This window comes from Oncorhynchus masou, chromosome 9 (genome assembly GCF_036934945.1).
Source record: "Oncorhynchus masou masou isolate Uvic2021 chromosome 9, UVic_Omas_1.1, whole genome shotgun sequence".
Classification (NCBI taxonomy): Eukaryota; Metazoa; Chordata; class Actinopteri; order Salmoniformes; family Salmonidae; genus Oncorhynchus; species Oncorhynchus masou.
The window spans coordinates 72,921,621-72,948,093 of NC_088220.1; the positions used below are offsets into that span (position 1 = coordinate 72,921,621).

A 26,473-nucleotide genomic window follows, 5' to 3' on the forward strand; every position below is an offset into this window, starting at 1 on the left:
AAACAGGGAGAGTTGGCTCAGGTCTGACTCCTGACTCTGCCACACTCTCCCTGAGCCACCCCCCAATGAATTTTTGGGGCTGACTCTAGGGCTTCCTTCCGAGTCGCCGTGCTGCCTCCTCATACCGGCGCCTCTCCGCTTTCCCCGCCTCCAGTTCTTCTTTGGGACGGCGATATTCTCCAGGCTGAGCCCAGGGTCCTTCTCCGTTTAGGATTTCCTCCCAAGTCCAGAAATCCTTATTATGTTTCTCCTGCTGTTGCTGTTGCCTGTTACCACGCCGCTTGGTCCCGTTGTGGTGGGTGATTCTGTAATGTCTTTCGTCTGGTGAAGGAGAAGCGGACCAAAATGCAGGGTGGTATTTTTGAGACATGTTTAATGATGATTGAAAACGAACAATACAAAAACAACAAACGGAACGTGAAAACCTATACAGCCTATCTGGTGACAATAAACACAGAGACAGGAACAATCACCCACGAAATACTCAAAGAATATGGCTGCCTAAATATGGTTCCCAATCAGAGACAACGATAATCACCTGACTCTGATTGAGAACCGCCTCAGGCAGCCATAGACTATGCTAGACACCCCCAAGACAAAACACACCACAAAAAACCCATGTCACATCCTGGCCTAACCAAATAAATGCAGACAAACACAATATACTTCGACCAGGGCGTGACAGAACCCCCACCCCCCCTAAGGTGCGGATGTTATTGGTCACATACACATATTTAGCAGATGTTATTGGTCACATACACATATTTAGCAGATGTTATTGGTCACATACGCATATTTAGCAGATGTCATTGGTCACATACACATATTTAGCAGATGTTATTGGTCACATACATATGGTTAGCAGATGTCATTGGTCACATACACATATTTAGCAGATGTCATTGGTCACATACACATATTTAGCAGATGTTATTGGTCACATACATATGGTTAGCAGATGTCATTGGTCACATACACATATTTAGCAGATGTCATTGGTCACATACATATGGTTAGCAGATGTCATTGGTCACATACACATATTTAGCAGATGTCATTGGTCACATACACATATTTAGCAGATGTTATTGGTCGCGTACACATATTTAGCAGATGGTATTGGTCACATACATATGGTTAGCAGATGTCATTGGTCACATACACATATTTAGCAGATGTCATTGGTCACATACACATATTTAGCAGATGTAATTGGTCACATACATATGGTTAGCAGATGTCATTGGTCACATACACATATTTAGCAGATGTTATTGGTCACATACATATGGTTAGCAGATGTCATTGGTCACATACACATATTTAGCAGATGTTATTGGTCACATACACATATTTAGCAGATGTCATTGGTCACATACATCACATACATATGGTTAGCAGATGTTATTGGTAACATACACATATTTAGCAGATGTCATTGGTCAAATACACATATTTAACATTGCGGGTGTAGCAAAATGAAATGATTGTGAAATACTGAGTCCACACGCACGTGCGCATGCACGCACACACACACAAACATACACACACGCGCACGCGCACGCACACACACACACACACACACACACACACACACACACACACACACACACACACACACACACACACACACACACACACACACACACACGTGTGTACCATTCTCAAGCTTGGTCCCCAGCTCCTGAACGGTAGCCATGTTGTGGACACTGATGCCTCGTGGGTAACCAGGCCACTCGGTGGGCGTGTCATCCACCACAATGATGTGCTGCAGCCTGGGCACCTCCAGCAGGATGAACTAAACTCAACCAGGAAACACAAAGAGATCTTTAAGACAGCTGTACTGTAACCATCAAATGGTTGGTCAGGAAAGGGATAAGGCACACTGACAGGGGTTGGCTGATTTATTCTGGATGCAGACTAACACCTGGAAACAAACAGTTGTTCTGTTTACCTGTTCATTTTCAAGTATGTTTTCAAAGGCTTGACCTTTTTGTACTCGTGGACATACAAAATAAACACATGCACTTTGTACATCGTTCTACTTCAGTAGGTTTAGACAACCTAAACACGTGAGACAACTCTTTCATGTTTTGACAGATACATTTTGCTTTACTGGGTCTATTCAGTGTCACTCTCCTCAGGAGGGAGAATGGACTGTATGTCTGTCTATAACCCAGAGTATTGGTCTGTCTATAACCCAGAGTGTTGGTCTGTCGATAACCCAGAGTGTTGGTCTGTGTCTCTAACCCAGAGTCTTGATCCGTCTAGAACCCAGTGTGTTGGTCTGTCTATAACCCAGAGTGTTGGTCTGTCGATAACCCAGAGTGTTGGTCTGTGTCTCTAACCCAGAGTCTTGATCCGTCTAGAACCCAGTGTGTTGGTCTGTCTATAACCCAGAGTGTTGGTCTGTGTCTATAACCCAGAGTGTTGGTCTGTCTATAACCCAGTGTGTTGGTCTGTGTCTATAACCCAGTGTGTTGTTCTGTGTCTATATCCCACATTGTTGGTCTGTGTCTATGACCCAGATTGTTGGTCTGTGTCCATAACCCATTGTGTTGGTCTGTGTCTCTAAACCAGTGTGTTGGTCTGTGTCTCTAACCCAGTGTGTTGGTCTGTGTCTCTAAACCAGTGTGTTGGTCTGTCTATAACCCAGTGTGTTGGTCTGTGTCTATAACCCAGTGTGTTGGTCTGTCTCTAAACCAGTATGTTGGTCTTTATATAACCCATTGTGTTGGTCTGTGTCTCTAAACCAGTGTGTTGGTCTGTCTCTAAACCAGTGTGTTGGTCTGTGTCTCTAAACCAGTGTGTTGGTCTGTCTCTAACCCAGTGTGTTGGTCTGTGTCTATAACCCAGTGTGTTTGTCTGTGTCTCTAACCCAGTGTGTTGGTCTGTGTCTTTAACCCATTGTGTTGCTCTGTGTCTCTAACCCAGTGTGTTGGTCTGTCTCTAAACCAGTGTGTTGGTCTGTCTCTAACCCAGTGTGTTGGTCTGTGTCTCTAACCCAGTGTGTTTGTCTGTGTCTCTAACCCAGTGTGTTGGTCTGTGTCTCTAACCCAGTGTGTTGGTCTGTGTCTCTAACCCAGTGTGTTGGTCTGTGTCTCTAACCCAGTGTGTTGGTCTGTGTCTTTAACCCAGTGTGTTTGTCTGTGTCTCTAACCCAGTGTGTTGGTCTGTGTCTTTAACCCATTGTGTTGGTCTGTCTATAACCCAGTGTGTTGGTCTGTCTCTAACCCAGCTGGTGGGTCTGTGTATCTCTGGCCCTACTCTGCATCTCACACTGATAACAGTGGGCATAGTACAGAGCCCAGATCCACAATGTGCATCCTATTTACCTCTCCTCTCCTCTCCTCTCCTCTCCTCTCCTCTCCTCTCCTCTCCTCTCCTCTCCTCCTCTCCTCTCCTCTCCTCTCTCCTCTCCCTCTCCTCTCTCCTCTCCTCTCCTCTCCTCTCCTCTCCTCTCCTCTCCTCTCCTCTCCTCTCCTCTCCTCTCCTCTCCTCTCCTCTCCTCTCCTGCATCCTATTTACCTCTCCTCTCTGCCTCTACCTCTCCTCTCCTCTCCCTCTCCTCTCCTCTCCTCTCCTCTCCTCTCCTCTCCTCTCCCTCCTCTCCTCTCCTGCATCCTATTTACCTCTCCTCTCTGCCTCTACCTCTCCTCTCCTCTCCTCTCCTCTCCTCTCCTCTCCTCTCCTCTCCTCTCCTCTCCTCTCCTCTCCTCTCCTGCATCCTATTTACCTCTCCTCTCCTCTCCCTCTCCTCTCCTCTCCTCTCCTGCATCCTATTTACCTCTCCTCTCTGCCTCTACCTCTCCTCTCCTCTCCTCTCCCTCCCTCTCCTCTCCCTCTCCTCTCCTCTCCTCTCCCTCTCCTCTCCTCTCCTCTCCTCTCTCCTCTCCTCTCCTCTCCTCTCCCTCTCCTCTCCCTCTCTCTCTCCTCTCCTCTCCTCTCCTCTCCTGCATCCTATTTACCTCTCCTCTCCTCTCCTCTCTGCCTCTACCTCTCCTCTCCTCTCTGCCTCTACCTCTACCTCTCCTCTCCTCTCCTCTCCTCCATCCTATTTACCTCTCCTCTCTCTCCCACACATAAACTCCTCTTTCCCACTCTTCCTATCCTTTCTTGATTTCTTCCTATACTTCTTAATATCATATCTACACATTTTCAGATGTGTGTGTTCTCTCACCTTGAGTCTGGTCTCCAGTAGTTCTCGGCTGGTTATGATGTGACTGACCTCTGTCTCGTTCAGACCATGAGTGATGGCCGGACCCCCCAGGGTAGAGTACAGAGTGACCACTGCAACACACACACACACACACAAGGTAAGGTAAGACCAATGAGGTATCATCAGATATTACAGCTGATGATAAGATGTCGTATGGATAGAGTTAGATCTAAGGGGTGTATTTCTGGTCCTGTTTGGGAGTGAGGCCACATGTTAAAGCCCTCGTGATTAGTATATTCTGTTTGCTTCAGGGCTGTGGTAATGTAACACTGTGTTAGTGTAACGCTGCAGCAATGGCATCATGTCTGCTCTGGCTCTGTCACTGGCGTGAGTGAGTGGCCTGGGACTGGGCTAAACCAGACTGAACTGGGCTGGGCCCAGGCTACATTACATGACTATATGTCTGACTGGTTGAGATGGGTATCACTCACTACAGGGACCAGGGGCACGTGCAGGGATGAGTGTGTGTGAGTGTGTACGTGTACATGTGCAAGCATCCCCAATTCCCAAACCAGTGGTGTGAAGTACTCAAGGAAAAATACTTCAAAGTTCTACTTAAGTCGTTTTTTCTGTACTTAACTATTGATATTTTTGGCAACTTTTATTTCTACTTCACTAAATTCCTAAAGAAAATAATATACTTTTTACTCCATACATTTTCCCTGACACACAAAAGTACTCATTACAGTGTGGCGAAATCCTGCACGGAGCCTTCACCATGAGCTGCCACTTTAAGAGCGCATCAGCAGTAAGGAAGGAAGAAATAAAGACAGCTCGTTCAGCTCCTTGGGGAGGAGTTCTTGGTTGGCGCGACAGTTTGATTGTGTGTGCTATGCTGCAGAAGTTTGGTTTATTTTCAGCGAAGATCTACTACACACACTGGGTGGAGTTGTTTCTCCTCTGCCAAGCCACTGCATCACCCATTGCTCTAATTCTGCGAAGGGAGATCTTTACCAGATTCGGGATTCCAGACCAAATCCTCTCTGATCGAGGTCCGCAGTTCATATCAGGAATCTACAAAGCACTCAGTACCTACTGGGGTGTAATTGCCAAGCTGACCACAGCCTACCATCCTCAGACCAACCTGACCGAGAGGGTAAACCGAACCCTGAAAGGGATGATTGCTTCATTCGTGGGGGATCAGCACACAAGTTGGGATCAGCATCTTCCGGAATTTTGCTTTGCACTGAACTCTGCCGTGCAGGAGACTTCTGGGGTCACTTCCGCCGAACTTCACCTGGGAAGACCACTAAAAGGTCCGATGGACAGGGTCTTGCAAAGTTCCAATGTTTCACCTGACTGCCCAGCGTTTGATGCCGTACAACACCACCACACCTTGCTAGCCAGAGTGGAGGCCAGCAAAACCAAAGCCAAACAACAACAGCTGAGAAACTATGACAAACATAGACGAAACGTGTGTTTTCCACCCCAGTCTCATGTCTGGGTACGTTCACATCATCTGTCAAAGGCGTCTAAGAAGTTCACTGCCAAGCTAGCTTTGAGATGGAAAGAGCCACACGTGTAGTGCAGCAGTTGGGACCAGTGAACTACTTGTTCTGTTTGAAGGACACTGTCAGGACAGTGCATGTTGTTGACCTAAAGCCCTGCTATTCTACGGCAGAAGAGCTGGATCGCAGGTAAAAGCAACACCTGCAGGACCTCTTCGTGGAGGACTCTGATGATGATGACTTCCCTGGTTTTGTGTAGCAGGAACATGAACCTGTCAAAGCCTGCATCCTCTCTGTTTCTACAGGCTTTGTTTTTTCATTGGGGGAGGAGTGTGGTGAAATCCTGCACGGAGCCTTCACCGTGCGTTGCCACTAAGAGCACATCAGCAGTAAGGAAGGAGGAAATAAAGACAGCTTTTTCAGCTCTTTGGGGAGGAGCTCTTGGTTGGTGCAACAGTTTGATTGTGTGTGCTATGCTGCAGAAGTCTGGTTTATTTTCAGCGTGTGTAGTTTATAAAGTATTTAACTCCATCATTGGTGTGACAGTTCTAGGTCATGGTTGTTATCGTTTGGGTCTGCGCCTGTTATGGATCGCATTGATTAGTAGCAACATTGTTGCGAAGCTTTGACATACAAACCAACAAACCATCGGACGGTCAGACAGTACACCGGCACGCCTGAAGACCACAGCTAAGATCTCTCTTGTTCTCGTTCTCTCTTTCTCTTCCCGCTATTGTTCCAGTGCTTGTTCCAGTGCTTGGAATTCTTGGTGGGGTTACCACTGTGCTGTGATGTGGGTTTTATATGGTGTGTATTCTCTTTTCTCTCCACTGGCTATCTGGTTAACAGGCTAGACTCTAGGCAGTCTCTTCTGCTGATGTGTGTGGGTCTGGTAGTGGTACTCTCTCTATTCTACTATTTTCCTTTCGGCATGGTTAACTCTTGGAACTCTAGGGGCAGTAGTTCATTTTTGGATAAAAAAACGTTCCCGTTTTAAACAAGATATTTTGTCACGAAAAGATGCTCGACTATGCATATAATTGACAGCTTTGGAAAGAAAACACTCTGACGTTTCCAAAACTGCAAAGATATTATCTGTGAGTGCCACGGAACTGATGCTACAGGCAAAACCAAGATGAAACTTCAAACAGGAAATGAGCAAAATGTTTGAAGCGCTGTTTTCCAATGTCTCCTTATATGGCTGTGAATGCGCCCTGAACGAGCCTACAATTTCTGCCGTTTCCCCAAGGTGTCTGCAGCATTGTGACGTATTTGTAGGCATATCATTGGAAGATTGACCATAAGAGACCACATTTACCAGGTGTCCGCCCGGTGTCCTGCGTCGAAATTGGTGTGTAAACTTCAGCTGCAAGTATTTTTCCATGTGATTCAGAGGAGAAAGCAGACTTCCACGAACAATATATCAATGAAGAGACATGTGACAAACACCTTGAGGATTGATTCTAAACAACGTTTGCCATGTTTCAGTCGATATTATGGAGTTAATTTGGAAAAGTTTGGCGTTTTGGTGACTGAATTTTCGGGGTTTTTTTGGTAGCCAAACGTGATGTACAAAACGGAGCGATTTCTCCTACACAAAGAATCTTTCAGGAAAAACTGAACATTTGCTATCTAACCGAGAGTCTCCTCATTGAAAACATCCGAAGTTCTTCAAAGGTAAATTATTTTATTTGAATGCTTTTCTGGTTTTTGTGAAAATGTTGCCCGCTAAATGCTACGCTAAATGCTACGCTAGCTATCAATACTCTTACACAAATGCTTGTTTTGCTATGGTTGAAAAGCATATTTTGAAAATCTGAGATGACAGTGTTGTTAAGAAAAGGCAAAGCTTGAGAGCTAGCATATTTATTCCATTTCATTTGCAATTTTTATGAATAGTTAACTTTGCGTTATGCTAATGAGCTTGAGGCTATAACTGGATACAGGTTTTTTTTCGTAGCCAAACGTGAACAAAACGGAGCGATTTGTCCTACACAAATAATATTTTTTGAAAAACGGAACATTTGCTATCTAACTGAGAGTCTCCTCATTGAAAACATCTGAAGTTCTTCAAAGGTAAATGATTTTATTTGAATGCTTTTCTTGTTTTTGTGAAAATGTTGCCGGCTGAATTCTAGGCTTATAGCTATGCTAGCTATCAATACTCTTACACAAATGCTTGTTTAGCTATAGTTCAATAGCATATTTTGAAAATCTGAGATGACAGTGTTGTTAACAAAAGTCTAAGCTTGAGAGCAAATATATTTATTTCATTTCATTTGCGATTTTCATGAATAGTTAACGTTGCGTTATGCTAATGAGCTTGAGGCTATAAATAGGATCCCGGATACGGGATTGTTCGTCGCATGAAGTTAATACCTGCCTGGCGAACAAAATCTTTCTTTACCACTCTCTAATAAATACCGCTACAACATTTTGAATGATTAAATGGTGTCACGTTCTGACCTTAGTTCTTTTGTTATGTCTTTGTTTTAGTATGGTCAGGGCGTGAGTTGGGTGGGTTGTCTATGTTAGTTTTTCTATGATTTGCTATTTCTGTGTTTGGCCTGATATGGTTCTCAATCAGAAGCAGCTGTCAATCGTTGTCCCTGATTGAGAACCATATTTAGGGAGCCTGTTTTCTATTGTGTTTCGTGGGCGATTGTTTTCTGTTGTGTGTCTGCACCAGCCAGAAGTGTCTTCGGTCATTTCCCTTTGTTATTTTTGTTATTTCTGTGTTCATTTTAATAAATATGGACACATACCACGCTACACCTTGGTCCTCACCTTCTTCCACCAACAACGGCCGTTACAGAATCATCCACCACCAAAGGACCAAGCAGCGTGGTAACGGGCAGCGGCCGAAAGCGCAAGACTCCTGGACATGGGTGGAGATTTTGGACGGCAAGGGACCCTGGGCACAGGCTGGAGAATATCGCCGCCCAAGGCAGAGCTGGAGGCAGCGAAAGCCGAGGGGCGGTGGTATGAGGAGGCAGCACGGCAGCGCGGTTGGAAGCCCGAGAGGCAGCCCCAAATTTTTTTGGGGGGGTGCACACAGGGAATGTGGCTAAGTCAGGTAGGAGACCTAAGCCAACTCCCTGTGCTTACTGTGGAGAGAGAGGGACCGGGCAGGCACCGTGTTATGCTGTCCCCGGTGCGCATGCATAGCCCGGTGCGGTACATAGCAGCGCCTTGTATCGGCCGGGCTAGATTGGGCATCGAGCCAGGTGCCATGAAGCCGGCTCAGCGCATCTGGTCTCCAGTGCGTCTTCTCGGGCCGGGGTACATGGCACCAGCCCTACGCATGGTGTCCCCGGTTCGCCAGCACAGCCCAGTGCGGTCCACCTCGCCGCACTGGCCTGGCTACGGGGAGCATTCAGCCAGGTAAGGTTGCGCAGGCTCGGTGCTCGAGAGCTCCAGTGCGCCTTCACGGTCCGGTCTATCCGGTGGCAGCCCCCCACACCAGGCTGTCTCTCTGTCTCCTCCCTACAGGTGCTCCCGCCTGTCCAGCGCTGCCAGAGCCTTCCTCCTGCCCAGCGCTGCCGGAGTCTTCTGCCTGTCCGACGCTGCAGGGGGCATCCTTCACTCCGGCGCTACTGGAATCTCCCGTCCATTCGGGACCCATTGCTAGGGTCCCCAGTCTGAGGTCAGCGACGAGGGTCGCCGCTCTAAAGAGGCCACGGTGGCGGGCTAAGAGGCAGAAAAACTATGGTTAAGTGGGGTCCACGTCCCGCGCCAGAGCCGCCACCGCGGACAGACGCCTACCCAGACCCTCCCCTATGGGTTCAGATTTTGCGGCCGGAGTCCGCACCTTTGGGGGGGGGGGTTCTGTCACGTTCTGACCTTAGTTCCTTTGTTTTGCCTTTGTTTAGTATGGTCAGGGCGTGAGTTGGGAAGGGCAGTCTATGTTGGTTTTTCTATGTTGGTTTTTGAGTTCGGCCTAGTATGGTTCTCAATCAGAGGCAGCTGTCAATTGTTGTCCCTGATTGAGAATCATACTTAGGTAGCCTGGGTTTCACTTTTGGTTTGTGGGTGTTTGTTTCCGTGTGAGTGTTTGGGCCACACGGTACTGTTTCATTTTGTTCACATCGTTTATTGTTTTGTTCCAGTGTTCAGTTTGTTTATTAAAAAGACATGAACACGTACCACGCTGCACCTTGGTCCTCCTCTCTATCTCCAGACGACATCCGTTACACTGTAAGTATGTTTTAGTAATTACATTTACTTTTGATACTTAAGTATATTTAAAACTAAATACTTTTAGACTTTTACTCAAGTAGTATTTTACTGGATGACTTTCACTTTTACTTGAGTCATTTTCCATTAAGGTATCATTACTTTTACTACAGTATGAAAATTGGTTACTTTTTTTTCAAAATCCACAGTCATAACCCTGCTCTGACAGGACAAAAAGAGGAGGAGGCAGAGAGGGGAGGTCACCCGACCCAGGGCAGGCTAACAGAGAAAGGGCTTATGGAACAGGGCCAGTGACATCACTGCCATGCGTCATGAACGACTGAGACTTCCTGTTGTGTGTGTGAGGACACAGGGTGTGACACCTCCAGCCATGAGATACTAACACACTGTCAGGTCAGGTCCCGTCACGTTCACACATACACTCTCTCCCCTCTTCCTTTACAAAACATTTATAAAATTATGAGGTGATTGACTAGCTCATACTTTGCAACCATCTTTCCTTCTGAGGTTTAGAATCAAGAAACAAACACAAACAAATTCATGCCAAGGCCAACCAATCAGGTTGAGTCAGACTCAAATTGACAATACAAACACAGAGTGAACAAAGAAGAAAGAAGAGGTGGAGGAGGAAGAATGAGAGATGGATGAATAGAGAGCCTATGGAGAGAGGGGAAAGGCTTGAGAGATGGATGAATAGAGAGCCTATGGAGAGAGGGGAAAGGCTTGAGAGATGGATGAATAGAGAGCCTATGGAGAGAGGAGGAAGGCTGAGCGATGGATGAATAGAGAGCCTATGGAGAGAGGAGGAAGAATGAGAGATGGATGAATAGAGAGCCTATGGAGAGAGGAGGAAGAATGAGAGATGGATGAATAGAGAGCCTATGGAGAGAGGAGGAAGAATGAGAGATGGATGAATAGAGAGCCTATGGAGAGAGGAGCAAGGCTGAGAGATGGATGAATAGAGAGCCTATGGAGAGAGGAGGAAGAATGAGATATGGATGAATAGAGAGCCTATGGAGAGAGGAGGAAGGCTGAGAGATGGATGAATAGAGAGCCTATGGAGAGAGGAGAAAGGCTGAGAGATGGATGAATAGAGAGCCTATGGAGAGAGGAGCAAGGCTAAGAGATGGATGAATAGAGAGCCTATGGAGAGAGGTGCAAGGCTGAGAGATGGATGAATAGAGAGCCTATGGAGAGAGGAGGAAGGCTGAGAGATGGATGAATAGAGAGCCTATGGAGAGAGGAGGAAGGCTGAGAGATGGATGAATAGAGAGCCTATGGAGAGAGGAGGAAGGCTGAGAGATGGATGAATAGAGAGCCTATGGAGAGATGAGGAAGGCTGAGAGATGGATGAATAGAGAGCCTATGGAGAGAGGAGCAAGGCTGAGAGATGGATGAATAGAGAGCCTATGGAGAGAGGAGCAAGGCTGAGAGATGGATGAATAGAGAGCCTATGGAGAGAGGAGGAAGGCTGAGCGATGGATGAATAGAGAGCCTATGGAGAGAGGGGAAAGGCTGAGAGATGGATGAATAGAGAGCCTATGGGGAGATGAGGAAGGCTGAGAGATGGATGAATAGAGAGCCTATGGAGAGATGAGGAAGGCTGAGCAGTGGATGAATAGAGAGCCTATGGAGAGAGGAGGAATGCTGAGAGATGGATGAATAGAGAGCCTATGGAGAGAGGAGCAAGGCTGAGAGATGGATGAATAGAGAGCCTATGGAGAGAGGAGGAATGCTGAGGCTATGGCGTCAGAAGCACGGACCAAAGGGTCTACGTGAGAACCGTATTTTGACATCAGATAGGAGAAGGAACACACAGCCCTCAGGCCAAATGAAGAAGGGGGGGGGGTGAGGGATAGGAGGAAGAAGGAGGGGGAGAATTGGAACACTTCTCTAACAGTGGCATAGCAGCAGGAAGAAACTGATCTTCTTCCTCAGATGGGCTGGACATGTTTCAGATGTTATGTATACCCTGCTCACACTATAAAACCAGAACTGATGCATAAGAGGAGAGCGAGAGAGAGACGGAACCCCCCCCCCCCACCACCACCACACACTACGCAGTCAAGCCTGTGTATGGAGAGTACTCACAGGGGAGGTTGTACATGAGCCAGACTTGGGGTGTGTGCAAGTGGACACTCACAGGGGAAGTTTTGCATGAAGCAGGCCTGTGCAGCTATTACCCACTCGGCCCTAGTCTCACAGAAGATGGCAATATTGTTGTGGGCCCTCTGGTCAAGCGCTGCCAGACCAATGCCAAAGCAGGCTGCTGCCCTGTGGGTCTCAGCATAGGACAGCCAGCGGTACTGCCCAAGGATCACCTACAAGGGGGCACAGAGAGCACACAGGATGTCAGAGAGGGAGGGAGGGAAAGAAAGAGAACGAGAGACACAGAGAAAAATAGAGAGAACAAGAAAGAGCGAGAAGTACCAGGGGGGAAAGCAGAGAGGTGGAAAATAATAGAGACACACAGAGAAACAGAGATTTGGAAAGAGAGAGATGGGGAAGAATAGTTCACAGTGTTTGTTTTATGCGTGGGAGAGATGGAGGGAAGAATAGTTCACAGTGTTTGTTTTATGCGTGGGAGAGATGGAGGGAAGAATAGTTCACAGTGTTTGTTTTATGCGTGGGAGAGATGGAGGAGGGAAGAATAGTTCACAGTGTTTGTTTTATGCGTGGGAGAGATGGAGGAGGGAAGAATAGTTCACAGTGTTTGTTTTATGCGTGGGAGAGATGGAGGAGGGAAGAATAGTTCACAGTGTTTGTTTTATGCGTGGGAGAGATGGAGGAGGGAAGAATAGTTCACAGTGTTTGTTTTATGCGTGGGAGGGAACCAGGAGGGCAGAATAGTTCACCGTGTTTGTTTTATCCACAGTAAAGCCTACAGCTTGAGGTTGTGTGCTTTTTAACTTTTGGAATTTGAATCACAACACTCATAATAAACAGTGGTGATACTGTCCTCTACTGGTATAACACTGGTACTGCACACACCCAGACCTGGCACAGGCCAGGCTAACGCACTTTCACACAGTGTCAGTGAAACAATTGGAACATTTAAATACATCTATTCAATGTGTTTTTCACTGTAAGTCTCATTGTTCAGGAAGTCAAGAGGTGGCCAAGCACACTCCATTGTTTTATTGCAGCAACATGAGTTTCAACAGCACTGTGATTAGACTAGTGGGATTAGCCTGAGGATTAGTGTGTAATTAAAAGTGTTGCAAGTCACACACACACACAGCGACAGTGTTTTAGATTGCCCTATATTATGTATGTTGGTGAGCTGTGTGGTGACGTGAGGCCTTTCTGTTGGGCAAGAGAGGTGTGTTTTGTATGAGTGATAGTTCTCTCCTGTTTTGGCTAGACTGACTTGGCAGAACAAGGTCTTGTGTTTTCACTGCAAACAGAAAACACACCTTAGTTTTTTGCCCAACAGAAAGTCCTCACGCTGTCCTTCCTGTCCTCACCTTCTTGAAGAACTTTCCGTTGCTCTGCCTCTCATCCTCCTCCATGACTACCTCTCTGGTGCCCAGGCAGTCTCTGTCAGGGAACCTTCTGGATGCGTCCTCAAACACCTTATCCAGTGTGTCCACCCCGGGGTGCAGGGACGACACCAGCCTCTTTGTGGCGCCCATGGCCCTGTAGGGCCCCGCGGGGCGACCCGTCACAGACCGGGCCTTGAGTCTCTGAGCCCGCTCCTGTTCTGACCCGAGGCCTGCGTCTGATTCTGACACAGAGCTGAAGAGGTAGGAGGGGAGGAAGGCTAGGACAGAGTACAGCCACACCGTCACCTGGAAGAGCAGCAGCAGCACTGGGTTCAGGTCCTCTTTCAGCTTCATCCTGACTGGGTGTGTGAGTGAGTGGGGGATGGGGGTGGGTTGCAAGGCTTATGCTCTGAGCAGGTAGTTTATCACTGAGACAGCTCCTCCAACCATGAGATGTGAATGGTAGGAGAGAGAATGATGGGTCGTAATCCTGCTACCACTGACGGGGGAAGTTATTCATTTCCTGGTCCTTCTTCTTCTGCTCTTTTGTGTTTATCTGATAACAATGGCAGCAGCACCTTACGCCTAGACAAGAGACGACAAAAAAACCATTCAAACATAGTACAAGAATATGCTATTTATAACATGTCTATTGTATGTTAAACATGTATCATGTAACATCAGTGCGCTAGCTACAATTCCTTTGACAGCATCTGAGCTTTTTAACCTAACAGTCAGCAGACTCCATAATCTAAGATAATAGGTTTTAATTGATTCTTCTTATGTTTTAGTGGGGGTTTCTCAAGCATCATGCAGCGACCCAAAAAAACGACTCCGAAAAAGAGGGAAACGAAGCGGTCTTCTGGTCAGACTACGGAGACGGGCACATCGTGCCCCACTTCCTAGCATTCTTCTTGCCAATGTCCAGTCTCTTGACAACAAGGTTGATGAAATCCGAGCAAGGGTAGCATTCCAGAGGGACATCAGAGACTGTAACGTTCTGTGCTTCACGGAAACATGGCTCACTGGAGAGACGCTATCCGAAGCGGTGCAGCCAACGGGTTTCTCCACGCATCGCGCCGACAGAAACAAACACCTTTCTGGTAAGAAGAGGGGTGGGGGTGCATGCCTTATGGCTAACGAGGCATGGTGCGATGAAAGAAACATACAGGAACTCAAATCCTTCTGTTCACCTGATTTAGAATTCCTCACAATCAAATGTAGACCACATTATCTACCAAGAGAATTCTCTTCGATTATAATCACAGCCGTATATATCCCCCCCCAAGCAGACACATCGATGGCTCTGAACAAACTTTATTTAACTCTTTGCAAACTGGAAACCATTTATCCGGAGGCTGCATTCATTGTTGCTGGGGATTTTAACAAGGCTAATCTGAAAACAAGACTCCCTAAATTTTGTCAGCATATCGATTGCGCAACCAGGGGTGGAAAAACCTTGGATCACTGTTACTCTAACTTCCGTGACGCATATAAGGCCCTGCCCCGCCCCCCTTTCAGAAAAGCTGACCACGACTCCATTTTGGTGATACCTGCCTACAGACAAAAACTAAAAAAAGAAGCTCCCACGCTGAGGTCTATCCAACGCTGGTCCGACCAAGCTGACTCCACACTCCAAGACTGCTTCCATCACGTGGACTGGGACATGTTTCGTATTGCGTCAGATAACAACATTGACGAATACGCTGATTCGGTGTGCGAGTTCATTAGAACGTGCGTTGAAGATGTCGTTCCCATAGCAACGACTAAAACATTCCCTAACCAGAAACCGTGGATTGATGGCAGCATTCGCGTGAAACTGAAAGCGTGAACCACTGCTTTCAATCAGGGCAAGGTGTCTGGTAACATGACTGAATACAAACAGTGCAGCTATTCCCTCCGTAAGGCTATCAAACAAGCTAAGCGTCAGTACAGAGACAAAGTAGAATCTCAATTCAACGGCTCAGACACAAGAGGCATGTGGCAGGGTCTACAGTCAATCGCGGACTACAGGAAGAAATCCAGCCCAGTCACGGACCAGTATGTCTTGCTCCCAGGCAGACTAAATAACTTTTTTGCCCGCTTTGAGGACAATACAGTGCCACTGACACGGCCTGCAATGGAAACATGCGGTCTCTCCTTCACTGCAGCCGAGGTGAGTAAAACATTTAAACGTGTTAACCCTCGCAAGGCTGCAGGCCCAGACGGCATCCCCAGCCGCACCCTCAGAGCATGCACAGACCAGCTGGCTGGTGTGTTTACGGACATATTCAATCAATCCCTATACCAGTCTGCTGTTCCCACATGCTTCAAGAGGGCCACCATTGTTCCTGTTCCCAAGAAAGCTAAGGTAACTGAGCTAAATGACTACCGCCCCGTAGCACTCACTTCCGTCATCATGAAGTGCTTTGAGAGACTAGTCAAGGACCATATCACCTCCACCCTACCTGACACCCTAGACCCACTCCAATTTGCTTACCGCCCAAATAGGTCCACAGACGATGCAATCTCAACCACACTGCACACTGCCCTAACCCATCTGGACAAGAGGAATACCTATGTGAGAATGCTGTTCATCGACTACAGCTCGGCATTCAACACCATAGTACCCTCCATGCTCGTCATCAAGCTCGAGACCCTGGGTCTCGACCCCACCCTGTGCAACTGGGTACTGGACTTACTGACGGGCCACCCCCAGGTGGTGAGGGTAGGTAACAACATCTCCTCCCCGCTGATCCTCAACACTGGGGCCCCACAAGGGTGCGTTCTGAGCCCTCTCCTGTACTCCCTGTTCACCCACGACTGCGTGGCCACGCACGCCTCCAACTCAATCATCAAGTTTGCGGACGACACAACAGTGGTAGGCTTGATTACCAACAACGACGAGACGGCCTACAGGGAGGAGGTGAGGGCCCTCGGAGTGTGGTGTCAGGAAAATAACCTCACACTCAACGTCAACAAAACTAAGGAGATGATTATGGACTTCAGGAAACAGCAGAGGGAACATCCCCCTATCCACATCGATGGCACAGTAGTGGAGAGAGTAGCAAGTTTTAAGTTCCTCGGCATACACATCACAGACAAACTGAATTGGTCCACTCACACAGACAGCATCGTGAAGAAGGCGCAGCAGCGCCTCTTCAACCTCAGGAGGCTGAAGAAATTCGGCTTGTCACCAAAAGCACAAACTTCTACAGATGCCCAATCGAGAGCATCCTGGCTGGCTGTATCACCGCCTGGTACGGCAACTGCTCCGCCCTCAACCGTAAGGCTCTCCAGAGGGTAGTGAGGTCTGCACAACGCATCACCGGGGGCAAACTACCTGCCCTCCAGGACACCTACACCACCCGATGTTACAGGAAGACCATAAAGATCATCAAGGACATCAATGATGATGTAAATATATCACTAGCCACTTTAAACAATGCTACCTTATATAATGTTACTTACCCTACATTATTCTTCTCATATGCATACGTATATACTGTACTCTATATCATCGACTGCATCCTTATGTAATACATGTATCACTAGCCACTTTAACTATGCCACTTTGTCTACATACTCATCTCATATGTATATACTGTACTCGATACCATCTACTGTATCTTGCCTATGCTGCTCTGTACCATCACTCATTCATATATCCTTATGTACATATTCTTTATCCCCTTACACTGTGTATAAGACAGTAGTTTAGGAATTGTTAGTTAGGTACTTGTTGGTTATTACTGCATTGTCGGAACTAGAAGCACAAGCATTTTGCTACACTCGCATTAACATCTGCTAACCATGTGTATGTGACGAATACAATTTGATTTGATTTGATTTGGTAATGCACAACATGGTGGCTTGGCCTACATAATAAGACAGACAGCCGTGTGCTGTAGGCTACATCTCTGCCTGAATGCTCTTCACTCACTCACTGTCCCCCTGCAGCCAGCCAGACTGCTGGAGCTCAGAGCTCCCTATCTAACCCCATATCCCACACAGCACTGTACAGGCATAGATACAGACACATAGCAGACTGACTGTGACAGGAAATAGAGATAGAAAGAATGAGAGAAAGTGTGACAGCGTGGGAGAGAAGGCAAAGAGAGAAAGATAAAATATGAGTGTGAGAGGGAAAGAGATGGAGTGAGAGTGAAGGGATGGGGTTGGGTTATGTGTGAGAGAAAGGCCTAAGGAACATGCGTCTTTTACCCCCATTTACCCATTGCAACCCACGATGCAATGACAGGGGGAGAGAGAGAGAGAGAGAGAGAGAGAGAGAGAGAGAGAAAGAGAGACCGAGAGAGAGAGAGAGAGAGACAGACAGAGAAAGAGAGACCGAGAGAGAAAGACATTGAGAGAGAGCGAGAGACAGAGACAGAGAGACCGAGAGAGAAAGAGATTGAGAGAGAGAGGCAGAGACAGAGAGAGACAGAGAAAGAGAGACAGAGAGAGAGAGTAATAGAGAGACAGAAAGAGAGAGTGATGGAGATACAGAGAGAGAGAGAGAAAGATGGAGAGAGGGACAGAGAGAGAGACTAAAGAGAGGGAGAGAGAGAGAAATAGAGTGATAGAGAGACAGAGAGAGAGAGACAGAGAAAGAGAGTGAGAGAGAGAGAAATAAAGGGAGAGAGAGAGAGAGAGAGAGAGAAAGAAAGAAAGAAAGAAAGAAAGAATGGGAAAGAGAGGGCAAGGAGGGGGTGAGGAAGTAAGAAAAGAGGGGGCTGACACTGAGTCATGTTAACTCAGAATGGATTTCAACACAAATCCTCAACTGGGTGAAAGGTGCGCTACTACTGTATCCCAGATTTAAAACAGATGTTTGTTAATACTTCACTGAAAGGGAATCTGTGTGTGACGCGAGGATTATGTCTGTGAAATAGGCTATGTTATGTGTGTGTGTGTGTGTTAACAGGGATGACGATAGCTACAGTGTGGCAAAAAAGTATTTAGTCAGCCACCAATTGTACAAGTTCTCCCACTTAAAAAGATGAGAGAGGCCTGTAATTTTCATCATAGGTACACTTCAACTATGACAGACAAAATGAGAAAAAAAATCCAGGAAATCACATTGTAGGATTTTTAATGAATTTATTTGCAAATTATGGTGGAAAGTAAGTATTTGGTCACCTACAAACAAGCAAGATTTCTGGCTTTCACAGACCTGTAACTTTTTCTTTAAGGGGCTCCTCTGTCCTCCACTCGTTACCTGTATTAATGGCACCTGTTTGAACTTGTTATCAGTATAAAAGACACCTGTCCACAACCTCAAACAGTCACACTCCAAACTCCACTATGGCCAAGACCAAAGAGCTGTCAAAGGACACCAGAAACAAAATTGTAGACCTGCACCAGGCTGGGAAGACTGAATCTGCTATAGGTAAGGAGCTTGGTTTGAAGAAATCAACTGTGGGAGCAATTATTAGGAAATGGAAGACATACAAGACCACTGATAATCTCCCTCGATCTGGGGCTCCACGCAAGATCTCACCCCGTGGGGTCATAATGATCACAAGAACGGTGAGCAAAAATCCCAGAACCACATGGGGGGATCTAGTGAATGACCTGCAGAAAGCTGGGACCAAAGTAACAAAGCCTACCATCAGTAACACACTATGCCGCCAGGGAATCAAATCCTGCAGTGCCAGACGTGTCCCCCTGCTTAAGCCAGTACATGTCCAGGCCCGTCTGAAGTTTGCTAGAGAGCATTTGGATGATCCAGAAGAGGATTGGGAGAATGTCATATGGTCATATGAAACCAAAATATAACTTTTTGGTAAAAACTCAACTCGTCGTGTTTGGAGGACAAAGAATGCTGAGTTGCATCCAAAGAACACCATACCTACTGTGAAGCATGGGGGTGGAAACATCATGCTTTGGGGCTGTTTTTCTGCAAAGGGACCAGGACGACTGATCCGTGTAAAGAAAAGAATGAATGGGGCCAAGTATCGTGAGATTTTGAGTGAAAACCTCCTTCCATCAACAAGGGCATTGAAGATGAAACGTGGCTGGGTCTTTCAACATGACAATGATCCCAAACACACCGCCCGGGCAACGAAGGAGTGGCTTCGTAAGAAGCATTTCAAGGTCCTGGAGTGGCCTAGCCAGTCTCCAGATCTCAATCCCATAGAAAATCTTTGGGGGGAGTTGAAAGTCCGTGTTGCCCAGCAACAGCCCCAAAACATCACTGCTCCAGAGGAGATCTGCATGGAGGAATGGGCCAAAATACCAGCAACAGTGTGTGAAAACCTTGTGAAGACTTACAGAAACATTTGACCTCTGTCGTTGCCAACAAAGGGTATATAACAAAGTATTGAGATAAACTTTTGTTATTGACCAAATACTTATTTTCCACCATAATTTGCAAATAAATTCATTAAAAATCCTACAATGTGATTTTCTGGATTTTTTTCTCCTAATTTTGTCTGTCATAGTTTAAGTGAAACTATGATGAAAATTGCAGGCCTCTCTCATCTTTTTAAGTGGGAGAACTTGCACAATTGGTGGCTGACTAAATACTTTTTTGCCCCACTGTACCTCCAACTCGTGAGGATGGTAGAGATGGGTAACTGTCCATGGAACTGGAAGCCATGCTCCTCCTCCCTCTCCATGGCCATCTCTGATGGTTCCCCCAGAGAGGCTAAAGACTGAACATTTTCTAGTTAATTTCCCTAGCCACTGACCAATAACATTGGCCTGCTGCTCAAACTCACACTGTAACTCTCTGTCTCTGTTTCAACTGAGAAATACAAACAAACAATAAACCCTACCAACATACACGCACACTCACACTTCCACTGAATTAAACCTAGACCACGGCAGACTATTTTAGCAGCAGTTATCCATTATTCATATGAGAAAGCTGCTCATGCCTCCCGGGTGGCGCAGTGCAGCGCCAGCTGTGCCATCAGAGATTCTGGGTTCGCGCCCAGGCTCTGTCGTAACCGGCCGTGGGGCAACGTACAATTGGCCTAGCGTCGTCCGGGTTAGGGAGGGTTTGGCAGGTAGGGATGTCCTTGTCTCATCGCGCACCAGCGACTCCTGTGGCGGACCGGGCGCAGTGCGCGCTAACCAAGGTTGCCAGGTGAACGGTGTTTCCTCCGACACATTGGTGCGGCTGGCTTCCGGGTTGGATGGCGCTGTGTAAAGAAGCAGTGCGACTTGGTTGGGTTGTGTATCGGAGGAGGCATGACTTTCAACCTTCGTCTCTCCCGAGCCCGTACGGGAGTTGTAGCGATGAGACAAGATAGTAGCTACTAAAACAATTGGATACCACGAAATTGGGGAGAAAAAGGGGTGAAAAAAAAGAGAAAAAAAAGAGAAAGCTGCTCATCTTCAACTCCTCTCCAGCAGTATGACATTCCAAAATGCTTCATAAAGGCTCAGGAATAACCCAGTGTGACAGCAGAGCTCTGCCAGCAACTCCCATCATCCTCCCTCTGTGCTGTACAATTACCCAGCACACCTAGCAGTGTCAGATGTCACTTACAGACACTGTACTGGACCGATACACTGCTGAAGTTAATGCCCGGGTCTCAGTTTCCTGTTCTTTCTCTATGGACACGTGGGAACACACACAATCTGGGTTTGTTGGAGTTTGTTGAAGTAGTCTTGGAGTTTATAGGTGTCGTATTTGGTTTTCTTGGAATTTATAGGAGTAGCCTTTAGGTTTCTTGGAGTTTGTTGGTGTAGTATTTGATTTTCTTGGAGTTTAATAGGTGTAGTCTTTGAATTTCTTGGAGTTTGTTGGAGTAGTCTTGGGGTTTCTTGGAGTTTGTTGGTGTAGTATTGGGGGTTCTTGAAGTTGTCTTGGGGTTTGTTGTTGTAGTCTTGGGGTTTCTTGGTGATTGTTAGAATAGTCTTGTGGTTTGTTGGAGTTTTTTGGAGTAGTCTAATGAGTTTGTTCGAGTAGTGTTTGGGATTCTTGGAGTTTGCTGGTGTTGTCTCATGGGTTTGTTGGAGTAATCTGGGCTGTCACTGGAACCCAAGGTCAAAAGCACGGCAGCTGACGTGAAGAATTATTAGGCTAAAGTGAACTATCCCAATCAGGGAGTGAAGAATAAACAAAACATGACCGATAAAACATTAACTGTTTGCACCATGGCATTCGAACTCATAACTTTGACCACACTTCTGTTATTTTTGTAATATTTGTCTAGCTAGCAATAAAATGGATGATTAAACTTCTTTCATGTGTGACTGTTCCAGTGGTTGGATACACTGTGTCATGTCTTGTTATGTCTGTTCCTGTCCTTTCTCTTCACTCTCTCTCTCTCTGCTGGTCTTTTTAGGTTACCTTCTCTGTCTCTCATTCTTCAGCTGTTCTACATCTCCTCTAACTAGCTCATTCACTCTTTCACACCTGTTCTCTCTTCCCCCTCTGATTAGGTCTCTATTTCTTTCTCTGTTCCTGCTACTTTCAGTGTCTGATTCTTGTTTGTGTTTTTTGATGCCAGAAGCAAGCTGTCGTCTCGTTTGCTTCCACCTTGTCCTGTCCTGTCGGAGTCTGCCTGGCAGGTGCCACCTGCACTATACTAACGTTCTTTTTGTTCCGCTGACAACGTTGGAGGAGGATTTATGCCATTCCTGTTTTTTCATTAAAGAACTCTGTTTTCTGTTAAAACCGCTTTTGGGTCTTCACTCAAGTTCATAACAGAAGAATCAGACCAAGAATGGACCCAGCGGCTCCGGACCCTTTTCACTCCGCCGTCGAGATCCAGGGAGCGATGCTAGGCAGACACGAGGAGGAATTGTCTGCTGCTCGACATGCCGTTGAAACCCTGGCCGTCCAAGTCTCCGACCTCACAAGACAGGTTCACCAACTCCACCTCGATCCACCGCCCACTTCCAGGGTTTCCGAGTCTCCGGAGCCCAGGATCAACAACCCGCCGTGTTACTCTGGGGAGCCCACTGAGTGCCGCTCATTCCTCACTCAGTGTGATGTGGTGTTCTCTCTCCAGCCCAACACTTACTCCAGGAGCGCAGCCCGCATCGCCTACGTCATTTCTCTCCTTACCGGACGGGCGCGTGAGTGGGGCACGGCAGTCTGGGAGGCGAGGGCTGAGTGTATTAACCAGTATCAAGACTTTAAGGAGGAGATGATACGGGTTTTTGACCGTTCTGTTTTTGGGGAGGAGGCTTCCAGGGCCCTGTCTTCCCTATGTCAGGGGAATCGATCCATAACGGATTATTCTATTGAGTTTCGCACTCTCGCTGCCTCAAGTGACTGGAACGAGCCGGCTTTGCTCGCTCGTTTTCTGGAGGGTCTCCTCGTCGAGGTTAAGGACGAGATCCTCTCCCGGGAGGTTCCTTCCAGTCTGGACTCCTTAATAGCTCTCGCTATTCGCATAGAGCGACGGTTTGATCTTCGTCGCCGAGCTCGAGGAAAGGAGCTTGCGTTCTCCGCTGCTCCCCTCTCCACATCACTGCCACCTGCCGCATCACTGCCACCCTCCTCCGCCGGCTCGGATGCTGAGCCTATGCAGCTGGGGGGTATCCGCATCTCGGCCAAGGAGAAGGAACGGAGAATCACCAATCGCCTCTGTCTCTACTGCGGCTCCGCTGGTCATTTTGTCACCTCATGTCCAGTAAAAGCCAGAGCTCATCAGTAAGAGGAGGGCTACTGGTGAGCGCAACTACTCAGGCCTCTCCTTCTGGATCACGCACTACTTTTCCGGTCCATCTCCGCTGGCCCGGTTCATCTGCTTCCTGCAGTGCCTTGATAGACTCTGGGGCGGAGGGCTGTTTTATGGACGAGACCTGGGCTCGGGAACATGACATTCCTCTCAGACAGTTAGGGAGCCCACGGCCTTGTTCGCTTTAGATGGTAGTTCTCTCCCCAAGATTCAGCGTGAGACGCTGCCTTTAACCCTCACTGTCTCTGGTAATCATAGCGAAACCATTTCTTTTTTAATTTTTCGTTCACCTTTTACACCTGTTGTTTTGGGTCATCCCTGGCTAGTGCGCCATAACCCTTCTATTAATTGGTCTAGTAATACTATCCTATCCTGGAATGTTTCTTGTCATGTAACCTGTTTAATGTCTGCTATCCCTCCTGTTTCCTCTGTCTCTACTTCACAGGAGGAGCCTGGCGATTTGACAGGGGTGCCGGAGGAGTATCACGATCTGCGCACGGTGTTCAGTCGTTCCAAGGCCACTTCTCTCCCTCCACACCGGTCGTATGACTGTAGTATTGATCTCCTTCCGGGAACTACCCCCCGGGGTAGATTATACTCTCTGTCGGCTCCCGAACGTAAGGCTCTCGAGGATTATTTGTCGGTTTCGCTCAACGCCGGTACCATTGTCTCCTCCTCCTCTCCCGCCGGAGCGGGGTTTTTTTTTGTTCAGAAGAAGGACGGGTCCCTGCGCCCATGCGTGGATTATCGAGGGCTGAATGACATAACAGTTAAGAATCGTTATCCGCTTCCTCTTATGTCTTCAGCCTTCGAGATCCTGCAGGGAGCCAGGTTTTTCACCAAATTGGACCTTCGTAACGCCTACCATCTCGTGCGCATCAGGGAGGGGGACGAGTGGAAGACGGCGTTTAACACTCCGTTAGGGCACTTTGAATACCGGGTTCTTCCTTTCGGCCTCGTTAACGCTCCAGCTGTCTTTCAGGCACTAGTTAACGACGTCCTGAGAGACATGCTGAACATTTTTGTTTTCGTTTACATGGATGATATCCTGATTTTTTCTCCGTCTCTCTCGATTCATGTTCAGCACGTGCGACGCGTCCTCCAGCGCCTTTTGGAGAACTGTCTTTATGTGAAGGCTGAGAAGTGCATTTTTCATGCCGCCTCTGTCCCTTTTCTCGGTTCCGTTATTTCCGCTGAGGGCATTAAGATGGATCCCGCTAAGGTCCAGGCTGTCATTGATTGGCCCGTTCCTAAGTCACGCGTCGAGCTGCAGCGCTTTCTGGGCTTCGCTAATTTCTATCGTCGTTTCATCCGTAATTTCGGTCAGGTGGCAGCTCCCCTCACAGCCCTTACTTCTGTTAAGACGTGCTTTAAGTGGTCCGTTTCCGCCCAGGGAGCTTTTGATCTTCTTAAGAATCGTTTTACATCCGCTCCTATTCTTGTTACACCTGACATCTCTAGCCAGTTTGTTGTTGAGGTTGACGCGTCAGAGGTGGGCGTGGGAGCCATTCTTTCTCAGCGCTCTCTCTCTGACGGCAAGGTCCATCCTTGCGCGTTTTCTCTCATCGCTTATCGCCGTCAGAACGTAACTATGATGTTGGTAATCGCGAACTGCTCGCCATCCGCTTAGCCCTAGGCGAATGGCGACAGTGGTTGGAGGGGGCGACCGTTCCTTTTGTCGTTTGGACTGACCATAGGAACCTTGAGTACATCCGTTCAGCCAAACGACTTAATGCGCGTCAGGCTCGTTGGGCTCTGTTTTTCGCTCGTTTCGAGTTTGTTATTTCTTATCGTCCGGGCTCAAAAACACCAAGCCTGATGCTTTATCTCGTCTCTTCAGTTCTTCTGAGGTCTCCACCGACCCCGAGGGGATTCTTCCTGACGGGCGTGTTGTCGGGTTGACTGTCTGGGGAATTGAGAGGCAGGTAAAGCAAGCACTCGCTCACACTCCGTCGCCGCGAGCTTGTCCTAGGAACCTTCTGTTCGTTCCCGTTCCTACTCGTCCGGCCGTTCTTCAGTGGGCCCACTCTGCCAAGTTAGCCGGCCACCCCGGCGTTCGGGGTACGCTCGCTTCCATTCGCCAGCGTTTCTGGTGGCCCACTCGGGAACGTGACGCGCGTCGATTTGTCGCCGCTTGTTCGGTCTGCGCGCAGACTAAATCTGGGAACTCTCCTCCTGCCGGCCGTCTCAGACCGCTTCCCATTCCCTCTCGACCGTGGTCTCACATCGCTTTAGATTTTATCACCGGACTGCCTTCATCAGCGGGGAAGACAGTTATTCTTACGGTTGTCGATAGATTCTCTAAGGCGGCTCATTTCATTCCTCTCGATAAGCTCCCTTCTGCTAAGGAGACGGCTCAGATCATTATCGAGAATGTTTTCCGAATTCATGGCCTTCCGTCTGACGTCGTTTCCGACAGAGGCCCGCAGTTCACGTCTCAATTTTGGAGGGAGTTTTGCCGTTTGATTGGGGCTTCCGTCAGTCTCTCGTCCGGCTTTCATCCCCAGTCTAACGGTCAAGCCGAACGGGCCAATCAGACTGTTGGTCGCATTTTACGCAGTCTTTCTTTTCGTAACCCTGCGTCTTGGTCAGAACAGCTCCCTGGGCAGAGTACGCCCACAACTCGCTTCCCTCGTCTGCTACCGGTCTATCCCCTTTTCAGTGTAGCCTCGGGTACCAGCCTCCGCTGTTCTCATCTCAGCTCGCCGAGTCCTGCGTCCCCTCCGCTCAGGCTTTTGTCCAGCGTTGCGAGCGCACCTGGAAGGGGTCAGGTCGGCACTTTGCCGTAATAGGGCGCAGACTGTGAGGGCCGCTAATAAGCGTAGGACCAAGAGTCCTAGATATTGTTGCGGTCAGAGAGTATGGCTCTCCACTCAGAACCTTCCCCTTAAGACAGCTTCTCGCAAGTTGGCCCCGCGGTTCATTGGTCCGTTCCGTATTTCCCAGGTCATTAATCCTGTCGCAGTGCGACTTCTTCTCCCGCGCTATCTTCGTCGCGTTCACCCGGTCTTCCATGTCTCCTGTGTTAAGCCCGTTCTTCGCGCCCCCGCCGTCCCCCCCCCATCCTTGTCGAGGGCGCACCCATCTACAGGGTTCGTAAGATTTTGGACATGCGCCCTCGGGGCCGTGGTCATCAGTACCTAGTGGATTGGGAGGGGTACGGTCCTGAGGAGAGGAGTTGGGTTCCCTCTCGGGACGTGCTGGACCGTTCGCTGATCGATGATTTCCTCCGTTGCCGCCAGGTTTCCTCCTCGAGTGCGCCAGGAGGCGCTCGGTGAGTGGGGGGGGGGGTACTGTCATGTCTTGTTATGTCTGTTCCTGTCCTTTCTCTTCACTCTCTCTCTGCTGGTCTTTTTAGGTTACCTTCTCTGTCTCTCATTCTTCAGCTGTTCTACATCTCCTCTAACTAGCTCATTCACTCTTTCACACCTGTTCTCTCTTCCCCTCTGATTAGGTCTCTATTTCTTTCTCTGTTCCTGCTACTTTCAGTGTCTGATT

The 26,473-nt window shown here is 47.9% G+C and overlaps 1 pseudogene; it reads right to left on the reverse strand.

Moving 5' to 3' along the window:
• LOC135546597 (fatty acid CoA ligase Acsl3-like) overlaps positions 1-26,473 on the reverse strand; it is a 62,524-nt pseudogene that overhangs the window by 29,515 nt on the left and 6,536 nt on the right.